The sequence below is a fragment of the Tiliqua scincoides genome, chromosome 5, assembly GCF_035046505.1.
Source record: "Tiliqua scincoides isolate rTilSci1 chromosome 5, rTilSci1.hap2, whole genome shotgun sequence".
Classification (NCBI taxonomy): domain Eukaryota; kingdom Metazoa; phylum Chordata; class Lepidosauria; order Squamata; family Scincidae; genus Tiliqua; species Tiliqua scincoides.
Genome location: NC_089825.1, coordinates 120,251,979 through 120,264,662, shown reverse-complemented (window position 1 = coordinate 120,264,662; position 12,684 = coordinate 120,251,979). Strand labels below are relative to the sequence as shown.

Genomic DNA, 12,684 nt, shown 5'->3' with positions numbered 1-12,684 from the left:
ATTGCACATCTGGTCATGACCCACCATAGGGTGGGTGAGGGAGTGGGACCCACCAGTCTGGGAAATGCTGAGTTGGCATATTGAGAAAGAGACCGATATAAGTGTCACAGAACAGGTTGCAAAGTCATTCTGAGTGTCTCACCGTTCAAATTCATGGAGGCTTGTGCTGGATTTAAGCCATTTAAAATGAAAACAGTGATTGACAGCATCATCTTAAATATCCAAGGTTCTTCAGTATTCACTTATACACTCCAGTTTCCTGTCCATTTAAGGGGGCAGATCATCATAGCTGTTTACAAATCAATCTAAGAAAAGTTTTTTTCACATTCTATAACCAAAAATGTTCTTCTTGGCTGGCTTCTGATTTGTGGCTTGCATGATATTTTTGAGGGAAATCGGTCATCCTTGTAAAAAACAATTATAGCCATGAGAAACATCCAGAGCTCTGGTGAAGTATATGAGGGACATCAAAAGCAGATCAGCTTTCAGGTTCTCTTGAGGCAGTCATGGTGAAGAATAAACTTCTTACTGCAGCCAAATCCTATGCCTGTCTACTCAGAAGTAAGTCCTATTGTAGTTAATGGAGCTGCTCCCCTTTCCCTCATGATGCACCAGCCTCTCTTTTCCCCCACCTCCACTGTTCTAGCTCAGCACTCTCCTCCCCTCCACACCTCCTCTTCCCCCCTGTCCTTCTCTTTTCTAGTCCAGGGAATGGAAGGAGGATGAAGAGTGGAGGCAAGTAGGCAGATAGAGATGGGCACCACCACCACCAATCACTTCGGTTGGCCTCATGGAAGGGCCAGCAGTGCCAAGAGGCAAAAAACAAAACGAAACAGAATAGGAACACTGTAGCAATTTTCTAGGGAGACGTTTAAAAGGGGGGGGGGTGTCCCTGGTGCATCTGGACATTTGAAGTGTAGGCAACAGGAGGAGGGTGTAGACGTGGATGCAGTCCCAAATTCCAACCACACTCTTTTAACCCATTGGACCCAACGTCACAAGTGAGGTGCAGTTTCATCAGACCCACTGAGGGGAAGTCGTGTTTGTGTTCATTTCCTGAAACAGAGAGTGGAAGCAAGAAATAGAAACACCCAGTTCTATTAAAAGTTCCTCTTCCTACAGATGTTGCATTTCCTTAGAGTTGACATCTGGGTCTATCTTGACCTTTCATGGCTTGTGCTGTATTTCTAAGAGTCGCTTCCTCCATCCCATCACCCAGGAAGAACCCCTCAGTGCAGATCTGGCTCTTTCAATATGGAGGGAGATTCAGAACCAAAGCCCTGGGCAGCCTATTAGGGCTGGTGGGTTCCTGATGCCACAACATGCCTGGGTCTAGCCTCCTCATAGGAGAAGCCCATCTATCCTGTATGGCAGACAGGGCCAGCCCATGCATGAGGTTGTACACAAGAAAAGCCAAAGACCCATCTCGTCCCAGGCCTGTTTTTCTCAGTGGTCCATCACCAGCTGCCTCTGGGAGGCTCAGAAGCAGGACTGGGAGGCACACACCTCTTCCATCATAGCTCCCCCACAGCTGGTATTCTGAGACTGACTGAAGCATCACTGCAGACAGCAGACTGGTGACAGGCTCCCCCCCACACACACATGCACTCCTCTTTTTGCTTCTGGCATCCAGAAAGGGAGATGGGTGGAGGAGAGTGTTGAACTACAGCATTGGATCCAATTAGCCCATGCTAATTGGGTAAGAGGCACTTTTTCAAGTGAGTGCTCCTTTTTTTTTAGCAGGGGGAGAGTAACTGGCCCACCTCACCCTAGCAGTGTCTGTTCTAGTGGCTGTCTGCTGGTATTCTTTTTGCATCTTTTTAGATTGTGAGCCCTTTTGGGACAGGGAGCCATTTAGTTATTTGATTTTTCTATGTAAACCGCTTTGTGAACTTTTAGTTGAAAAGTGGTATAATAATAATAATAATAATAATAATAATAATAATAATAATAATAAATAAATCCCCTGGGGGCTGGGGATAAGAATAGGCCCTCAGTTTGGCTGTACTTGTCGTAAGAGGCGACTAAACAGCCACCGGGTAGATGGGACTCGTCAGCCTGGGAAGGCAGCTCATCTGAGAGAAGGAAAACTCTGATCCCAAACCTCCACTGCCTTGTAGCTACATCCAGTTAAGGAAAAGGCTTCAGGAGTCAACCTCGAGGCAAAATCCGGAGCCGGAGTCCCTGAGGCAGTTCATGGCTGAACACAGTCACGTTCTGGCAACTCCTGCGACGCCGCTGGAACCAACCGTATTGGCCTCTGCCTTTCCATTGCACCGTTTCAGCGACGTGGAGAGGGGGGATTTGCTGCATGGGAAACAGTCTATCCTCCATATCTACGTTACCCAGGCTTTGCGCACTGGAGAGGACACTCTGTTCCAGAACCACCATTCAGAGCGTGATACCATAGTCTTCCAAGGATGCCAACAACAACAACAACAACAACAACAACAATAATAATAAAGTAGTCCTTGTCTTTGAGGTCCCAATCCTTTCAATGCGACTTGATCCTCCTCTCTCTTTGCCAAGACATTAGAAAACTCAGAGCTCTTCACTTCCTGTAATTTTTTCAGGTTGCAGTTGCAGCCCGCATAGGATGTGGTTCATAAGGCAACGCAGATGGTTAGCGATTATTTGTTGGGTGTCAGCTCATGATTGAGAAGAAAAGGCCATAACTAGAGACTGAGATCTTTATTTGCAGGACAGTAAAGCTAAGGAGAAGACCCTGCTGACTCCAGGGCTGAGTTCTCAACATGAGGCTTCCTTTCAACATCCTGTTTCTTGGTTGGTATCTCACCTGGAAGGAAAGCTGGAGCAGAAATGCACAACAAGCAGGGAGGTCCTGTGTGAGCTCCTCTTCCCTCAATATCTCTCCACTAATGGAAAACTCTCCTTTCCAGGATGGTGCTTCTCTGGGCAGAGCGTGACGTCGGATGCTGAGTATGGAAAAAGAAAAGAATATGAATATGCTGATGGTTGGGGGTGGAAGGAGAGCGAAATTCCATCTTCCACAGTCATTGTCCTCTCAATACTTGTATCTTTTGGGGTGGTTGAATCATTGCCTGTCCACAGCCTGCTAGATGTGGAGCTCAGACTGTGGTCCCACATGCCACTTATTATAAATATTAATAACAACCGTAATATAAACATTTCTGTACTGTTTTTCAGTGGAAAAGCTCATAAGGTGATCCCCACAGCTAGAAAAAAAATGAAACAATTGTTCTCTCCCCCCCCCCCAGGGCTCACAATTTTCACATAGAAAGACATTCATGGTGTTCTTTAAATCAGAATAGAGGCTCCCATTGGCTTTGAATGGAAGCTTCTTTCTCCATAAAAAGCACACTGGAAGTCATGATTTGGCTTATAGCTGGGGCAGAGGGCAGAGTACTAAACCCCCTACCTCTGCCACTATTTGCTTCATTTTGAGCCCAGTCCTATCCCCCATCACACTATAGCAGTGGTTCTCGAACTTTTCTGGCCCGCGGCTCCCCTGATCCTTGTGGCCATTGGCCACAGTTCCCCATCACCTCACCTCAGTTACCCCCAAAATGGGAATGAAGGTGTTATAATTATACACTAGAAACAAAAAAAAAAACAGCTGCCAGCACTCTGAGGCTGCAATCCTAAGCACGCTTACCTGAGTGTAAGCCCCATTGAACAAAATAGGACTTACTTCTGAGTAGACCTGGTTAGGATTGTGCCCTGAGTTTGTTAGCAGCACACCTGGAGGGTTTTGGAAAGGGGGGGAAGTGATGAATTTGCTGAGGAAGGGGAAGACTTTGTTTTGTGTGTATCTGCTAATTGCAAACTGAGACCCAGAGACTGTTTGGCTGCAATCCTAACCTTACTTTCCTGGGAGTAAGTCCCATTGAACACAGTGTTGCAAGGTGCAAAAACCAAGATGTTACAAGGGATCCTAGATGTTACAAGAGATCTCAGATGTTGCACTGTAATCCTAGGTACCAAAGCAAACTCAGTAGACAGTGGTGATCAAATCCAGGCCTTTATTGTAAATCCATCAGCAAAAGATTGTAAGTCCATCCACATCTCCAAAGGAGACTGTGTGCATCAGAAATGGGGAGAAAAACCCCAAAGGAAACTGATTGCACCAGAAGTGGGGAGAAGAGAAGCCTCAAAGGAGACTGCTTGCACCAGAAGTGGGGAGAAGAGAAGCATGTAACGCCTCCTTTAGCTGACTTTTATTACAATCTGGGGTTCTCTCCTTGAAACACATTTGGAGACAATTCATTGGTGGGTTCAAAACATCCGTTGTTTTATAATAGGCCGTCTCATACATCCATCATATACAATATACCCCCAGCAGTTAGCCAATGGCACTGCACTTCAATTTCGCTTAAAATGACCTCACCTATAACCTTGCATGATCCACTGTGGCCTTCATGTGCAGCCCGTGAAATGCAACAAAATTGTTGCTAAAAGGTTGTGAGCTCTGCTAAAACAAAGAAACTGCTATCTTCTGCATTTGCTATGGGAAGTTGACCTTTGCAATGTGTTGATCCGGAAGTGCTTTGATATCATGTCTCTTTAAACTCTAAAATGTAGTTAGTCTACTAAAACTCAATTAAAATATTACTATTTGTTAGTCACACTTATGTGTACCCCAAAACCGTTTTCAAAATGAAAAACAAGGAAATATAAGAAAGCTAAGCTTACTAGTGTTCTTCTATGAGAGCTGGTGTGAATATTTGCTTTCTAGCATGTGTGTGCACAGCTTAGTGCGCTAAAAGTCTTCAAACTGGACTTTAAAGCAATGTTAAAACTTCAAGCCGAATTCAAACTGCTAGATTTTTTTTTCTGTGCTCTGAAGACAAAGACTTCATTCAAATGTATCAACATTGTTCTAAGAGAACATCTTGTGGCAGGCTGCCCAATCCCAGCCAAATGCTTGTGAGACTCAAGTTGAACATTCAGAGAGAGAAATCAAAAACCATGCTGTTTACATTTCAGGTAAGCATTCCATACCTTAACTAACAGTCCTTGATACCTTCCAACAACAGTAGGACTTACTTCTGAGCAGACCTAGCTAGGATTGTGCATTTTGTCTTACGGTAGCAGCCAACATGGGAAGTACCTCCCCGCCCCCCAAGGCAGGAGGGAAAAGGGGGGTGGCTAGAAAGGAATGGGGATTTCTGTTTTTTAATCAATTTTTGGAGACAAAGCCATCAAGAGTAGCTTTTTTCCCTTTTTTGAAGGGGGAGGAAAAAGAGAAAGGTGAAGATCCTGGGTTAAGCTGACACAGACACCAAGCCTATGTAGGTCTACTCAGAAGTAAGTTCCATTTGAGTCAATGGGGCTTACTCCCAGGAAAGTGTGTAAAGGATTGCAGCCACACAGAGCAAGATTACAACTCGCCCCAAAGTGGATGGGGGCTGCTCCCACACATACACCCCAACATGCAGCTGCCACCTCTGTTCCCCCCAGGCAAGACGGGGGATGGAGGCTGGGGCATTTGGACAGCCCCCCCTCCACTAAGATCAGGCTGGGCTCCCTCCTTCCCAAGCAGAGGAAAGCGCTGTGCTGCCTGTACTTACTCTTCCCTCTCAGTTTGAAGCCTGCCTGCAGTGCACCCTGTGCTGATGGGATGCAGCGCCTCTGCCGCTGCCCAGGCAGCCTTCTCTCCCACCTCCCCACACCATGGTTCACAAGCCCTCCCCATCTCACTCTGCCCCACCCACCGCATTCACAGCTGCAGAAAAGCAGCAAGTCAGCAGGCAGCAGATGAGCTGAGCCCAGCAGAGCAGAGCAGCTATGGCCACCTCTCTCCCTGAGATGCCTCACGATGCCCCTGGTGGCTGGCCACACCTCCCTAGGGAGCACAGCTTGAATACCTCAGCACTATAGCATGGAACCACACCAAAAAGGCACATGCTGCATGTTAGGGGGGGGGGGGAACCTGAAGGCTAAACAGAGGCAAATTAACTTCTTCATTTACCTCTGTGTAAGCCTACAGTCTGCCTATGGGGCTCCTGGGAGATATACTAGACATTTTGATGGCCTGTGTGTAATGGAAGATCAGAAGATCATCAGGTGGATGCTGTGGTCTTGACAGCCATTCCATGTTTTGACAGCTGGCTGACAGCTCTGGGAAGGGCAGGGCTGGCTCCACAGCTGTCATCAATCAAGGCCAGGGGTGTCCAAAGTTTTTGGCTGGAGGGCCACGTCATCTCTCTGACACTGTGTCGGGGGCCAGGGAAAAAAAAGAATTAATTTACATTTAAAATTTGAATAAATTTACATAAGTTTACATAAATGAATATATTAAAGATGGACATATGAATGAATGAAGGTCTTGCAGTAGCTCAAGGCCTATAAAAGGCCTTGCACAAAGCAAGACTGGCCTTTCCTTTGCTGCTTCTGCTGCATCACAGACATGAAACAGCAAGCAGTGGAGGGAGCCCTCATCCCACAGCTCAGGTGAGAGGTCAAACAGTTGCCCTCACGCTGAGAGCCGTTGCGTCGGGCCAGTGCTGGCTCCAACAAATCTCCGGAGGGCCAGAGGCTCATTGGAGACTGGAGGCTCCCTGAGGGCCGCATTGGGAAGCCTCAAGGGCCGCATGTGGCCCCGGGGCCGGGGTTTGGGCACCCCTGATCAAGGCCAATGGAGACCTGGTCGGACACCTGAGCTTCATTTGACCTTGATGGGACTTTGAATGAACTAAGGAGGTAGCTCACAGCTGAGCTAAGTGGTTGGCAACCTTCAGTCTCGAAAGACTATGGTATAAGCCTACAGCACCCAGTATTCCCAAGCGGTCTCCCATCTAAGTACTAACCAGGCCTGACCCTGCTTAGCTTCTGAGATCAGACGAGATCAGGCATGTGCAGGGTAACAGCTGAGCTGCAGTTGCACTTAATGGGACACAAAGGATAAAAAGCAGCTTCAGAAGGACCAAAGCAGCAGGGGGTGCTGACCTGGAGGGAACCAGACCAAGAGGGCTACCTGACCCAGACCTACAGGAGAAGGGGACTGCCAGGACTCTGCTGGAGGACACAGAAGACTGGACTGTGCTTTGGAGACTGGCTTGGACTTGAATTGGAGGCTTCAGACCTTCACCCACTGAGTTAAGTGGAGCTTTGGGGAGGGAAAGCCTCTGGACAAGAGGACTTGCAGGGAGCGTCTGTGTTCATAGCAATAAATTTGGGTAGTTGCTATAGATAAGGAGTTCTGTGTTCATTCCTTTGCATGCCACAGCGGTTGTTCTAGAGATAAAGAGGGTGTTAATTAGCCAAAAAGTGGGCATTAGAAGGGAGGTGAGATATTTGGATGGAACAAACTGGTGCTGTGAGCAGGATTTGAAAATTAGGATAGGACAGTATGCCCAAGAAAAGAAAAGGGGTAGGGAGGCTTTCAAAAGAGGGGATAACTGCTGCCAGTTCCACCTCCCTCCTTCCTCAAGATGCCCCCTTGCTTCCTTTTCTGAAATACCCCATTACTCCCCTCCCTGCCCATGGCCCACCCCCATGAGCGGTTTACCTGCTCCGGTGCACACCACTGGCCATGGCTCCTAAGGCTGCCACAGTATGTGGTAGCAGCAGCTCAGAAACAGCCACCAGCAGCACACTCTGTGTTTAGTTAGCTTCCAATTAGTGACAGTATCCTGCTGCCATAAATTGGGTGATAGGATTGGGCTGTTTGTTGTCTTCCCCCCAGTAAAACTGGAGGGAGGCCACAAGAGGATTTTTCAGCAATTCTAAAAAGCTGGGAGGCTTGCAGAGGTCTCCCTACCCTCAGGAGGGCATCTGCAGACCTTGGTGAGTCTGAATATAGCTCTGATATCCCCAGAGCTGGTGCACTTGCAGAACCACTGGTGCCACCCCCTTCCCTCCCTGGCAAGAACTTACAGTGGCTCTCCCACTGTAAGAGAGACTGCTCTTCCCCAATGTGACTGCTCTTTGCAGCCACAGCAAGGAAAAGGCTAAGAGCAGGAGCCCCGCCCATCCACAGCCCTCCCATTAGGTTGGGGAGGCTTTGGATGGGGGTGAGAAGTCTTGGGTCTGTTTGTGCTGCTTGAGTTTGGCTTGGGGGGCAGGCACTGAGGAGGGAGAGGAAACTGTGGGTCTATTTGTGCTGCTGGGCGATGCAAGGGAGAAATCGCGGGATGTTTGAATGCTGCTGGAGAGCATGTCTACTCAGCAGTGAATCCCATCAGACTCAGTGGGGTTTACCCCCAGGAAAGTGTGGATCCGATTGGACTGTGAGTGTGCTTGGTGTGGCAGATGGACGCTGCAGGGAAGAATTTGTGGGGATGTTTGAATGCAGCTGGAGAGCATGTCTACTCGGCAGTAAGTCCCACAGAGTCAGTGGGGCTTACTCCCAGGAAAGTGTGTGCTTGGTGCTGGAGGCGGGCACTGCAGGGAAGAACTCATGGGATGTTTGAATGGGGAGGAAACCTACTGCTTTTGCTTGTTGGGGTTGCTGGCAGAGAGGGAGGAAGGCAGAGGTCCATTTGTGAATGGGGAAATGCACACAGCTCTCTGCCTGCTTCTAAGTTTGTTTGGTGCTGGGTGCAGGCTGGGGGAGGGACTGGGAGAGGGAGACAGGCTCATTCATATAAGTGCCGTCTCTAATATATTCATTTATGTAAATTTATTCAAATTTGAATGTAAATTTCCCCCACCCCCAACACAGTGTCAGAGAGATGATGTGGCCCTCCTGCCGAAAAGTTTGGACACCCCTGTCCTAAGGGAATTTATGCTGAAGGAGGCAGTGACCACAGTTGTGCAGCTTGTCGCTCTGGCTTCTGAAGGGAGTGGGGAGGATGAAGGATGGATGGCTCCTCTTTTCATAGAGGGAGGAAGCTGCAATGATTGAGTGGGTCGGGGAGGAGAAGGGTAATAGCTCACCCCTCTCCGCCCTATTCTGAGGTCAGTGGAATGCAAGGTGGTGGCAGGGAGGAGGGTGAGATGCATCAGGAAGTCTAGGGGAACGAGGCTTGTGCCCCTTTAGATTCCTCTGCCCCTTTCCAGCACTGGCATCCCTCCACCACCACGGGGCAGAATCACATGAAGGCATCACAAGATGAATGGGTGGAAAGGAAGGAGTAGGAATGGATGGGTAGAGTGGCTCTGAGGCACTCAATCATGATTTTACCTCCAAAGTGGCTGTATGGAAGAGGATAGCAGCCAGTCAACTGCATATTTTGGATGTGGTGCAGCAGTAGCTGCAGAAGACGCAGGCACACACCTGCCAATCAGTCAATGTCTGCTAGGAGACAAGAAGATAGGGAACTGGTGAGCTGACCTAGATGGACCACTTGCTGTCTGCTGCCTCTGTAACTCATCATGGAAAGCGATGGGAATAGAGTTGGTTGTGCACAGTTTCAAATTCTCTGTCCCTCCTAAAGAGAGAATGTCTGCAGCTTCAGAAGGTGCTATTGTTTGTGACCCTTGAACTTTTGCATGCTGAAGGACCTCCTGACCTTCCTTGACAATATATTTTGGTTTTTTTAGACAAAGTCAAGGCTTTCAAGAGGCGAGAGAGACGGTGTTATTTTCATTAGCTGAGAAGTTAGAGTACCTTCCTGTCCATATGTGCTTAGCTTTGGCTCCAAGATACAATGTGTGCAATGGCATGCACCCTCTTGTTCCTTGGCATATACCAGCACATGTGGACATCCTGCATGTGCTACTTACACGATTGCAGGTAGCTCTAAAATATGCCACTTTGGGAATGGGGGGCCACACCGGACCAGCTACTCTGTCACTGCACTAAGTCCAAATGTTGGTATCCCCAAGTAGGGCCCACCTCAGGCTACATATCTGGGGCACCATGAAAGGAAAGTACACACACCTGGAGTATTGTGTCCAGTTCTGGTTGCCGCATCTCAAAAAAGACATAGTGGAAATGGAAAAGGTGCAAAAGAGAGCGACTAAGATGATTACGGGGCTGGGGCACCTTCCTTATGAGGAAAGGCTACGGTGTTTGGGCCTCTTCAGCCTAGAAAAGAGACGCCTGAGGGGGGACATGACTGAGACATACAAAATTATGCAGGGGATGGACAGAGTGGATTGGGAGATGCTCTTTACACTCTCACATAACACCAGAACCAGGGGACATCCACTAAAATTGAGTGTTGGGAGAGTTAGAACAGACAAAAGAAAATATTTCTTTACTCAGCATGTGGTCGGTCTGTGGAACTCCTTGCCACAGGATGTGGTGCTGGCGTCTAGCCTGGATGCCTTTAAAAGGGGATTGGACAAGTTTCTGGAGGGAAAATCCATTACGGGTTACAAGCCATGATGTGTATGCGCAACCTCCTGATTTTAGAAATGGGCTATGTCAGAAGGCCAGATGCAAGGGAGGGCACCAGGATGAGGTCTCTTGTTGTCTGGTGTGCTCCCTGGGGCATTTGGTGGGCCGCTGTGAGATACAGGAAGCTGGACTAGATGGGCCTATGGCCTGATCCAGTGGGGCTGTTCTTATGTTCTTATGAAAGGGCAGGAGACATAATAATTCCTTGATTATTATATTTTTGTCATCATAGTGATGTTACTTATGTATCTTCTGTCATGCGCCAACCAGTCTTGGACAGTGACTGGGATGCTCTTGAGAAGAGATAGAAGACAGAAAGTTAAGAAACAGGACAACCCCAGGACTGGTGCCTCTAACCTCCCTTTTCTCTCATCAATTAGGATATTGAAAAAGAGACTACTAATATAAAAATCACAGCACTCTGAGCATCTCACTCTCAAATTCCATGAGAAGGAAGTGCAGGGGGTACGCTGTAACCAGGCCCAGGATCAAAAAGGAGCCCTGGAAGCCAAAGGAATGGTGCCAGAAATTTCCTGGGATCTCAGAAAATGTTTGCATCTACTATGTGAAGCCTAACATTCATATTTTGTGTAAGTCTACATAGTTTTACATATCACAATTTGTAGAAATTATGATCCAGTGGAGAAGGTAAGGAGCCCAAAAGAAACTGTGTGCCCCAAAAGTGTCCCAAAAGCAATTCCATACTCCCTGATAAAATTCCTATCAGAGGCCCTGCCCCAAGTGTACTAAACTCCAACCACACTAACCCATTGGACTTAACTTCACAAGTGAGGTGCAGTTTCATCAGCCCTGAGGAGGCAAAGTCATGTGTTTTACATCCATTTCCTGAAATAGAAAGTGGAAGCAAGAAACAGAGGAACCCAATTCTGTGAAGAGCTCCTCTTTCTGCAGATTTTGCATCTCCTTTGAGCTGACGTCAGGGTCTATCTTTATCGTTCACAGCATGTGCTGTATTTCTCAGAATCCCTTCCCTCATTCCAACACCAAGGAAGAATCCCTCAGTGCAGATCTGGCTCTTCCAATATGGAGAGTGATTCAGAATCAAAGTCCTGGGCAGCCTATTAGGGCTGGTGGGTTCCTGATGTGGCAACATGCCTGGGTCCATCATATGCACAGGACAAGCTTGTCTTCGCTGTGTTGCAGACAGAGCCAACCTATCCATGAGGCTGCACACAACAAAAGCCAGTCTTCTCCCAAACTTGTTTTTCTCAGTGGTCCATCACCAGTGGCGTCTGCAAAGGTCACAATCAGGAGAGGGAGGCACAAACGACTCCCACCACGGCTCCCTTGTAGCTTGTATTCTGAGACTAACTGAAGCAGTCGCAGTAGGCAGTAGACTGATGACTGGCTCCTCCCTCCACTCCTCCTTCTGGTCCCTGGATCCAGAAAGGAACAAGAGATGCGTGGAAGAGAGTGGCGTTGAGCTATAGCATTGGATCCAAAGTACTCCTTGGCTTTGAGGTCCCAATGAGACTTGATTCCAACTGCATGGCTGAAGGTCCTCCTCTCTGTGTGCCGAGACATCAAAAAACTTCACATTTTGGCCAGGCCTTAAGCTTCATCATTGTGGGTTCTCAGAGCTCTTCACTTCCTCTAATTTGTTTTGGACTGCAGTTGCAGCTACAGCCCAAAATAGGATGTGGTTTGTAAGGCAATGCAGAAGGTTAGCCATAATCTGTTGTGTCAGCTCATGATTGAGAAGAAAAGGCCATAAACTAGAGGCGGAGATCTTTATTTGCAGGACAGTAAAGCTAAGGAGAAGACCCTACTGACTCCAGAGCCGAGTGCCCAACATGAAGCTTCCTTTCAACATCCTGTTACTTGGTTGGTATCTCACCTGGATGGAAAGCTGGAGCAGAAATGCACAATGACAAGCGGGGAGGATTTGAGGTCCTGTGTGAGCTCCTCTTCCCTCAATATCTTTCCACTAATGGAAAATTCTTCTTTCCAGGATGGTGGTTCTCTGGGCAGAGAGTGACTTCGGATGGTGAGTACAGAAAAAGAAAAAAAATATGAATATGCTGATGATTGGGGGTAGAAGGAGAGCGAAATTCCATCTTCCACAGTCATTGTCCTCTCAGTACTTGTATCTTTTGTTGTGATTGAATGCTCTGTCCACAGTCTGCTAGAAGTGGAGCTCAGACTGTGGTTCTTCATGTCACTTATTATTATTAATAATAATTAATAATAACAATAACACAAACGTTTCTAAACATTTCAGTGGAAATGTTTGAAAGATGATTTACATAGCTAAAGAAATGAGAAGATGGTTCCCTCCCCTCAATGGCTCACAATTGTCAAATAGAGTGACATTGATGGTATTCTTCTTTAAATCAGAATGAAAGTACCCACTGGCTTTGAATGGAAGCTTTTTTCTCATCAAAAAGCACACT

The 12,684-nt window shown here is 47.5% G+C and overlaps 1 pseudogene; it reads right to left on the bottom strand.

Annotated features, from left to right (window-relative positions):
* Positions 1-6,742: 6,742 nt before the first annotated feature.
* On the bottom strand, positions 6,743-6,864 carry LOC136654863 (5S ribosomal RNA; annotated as a pseudogene).
* Between the last annotated feature and the right edge of the window lie 5,820 nt (positions 6,865-12,684).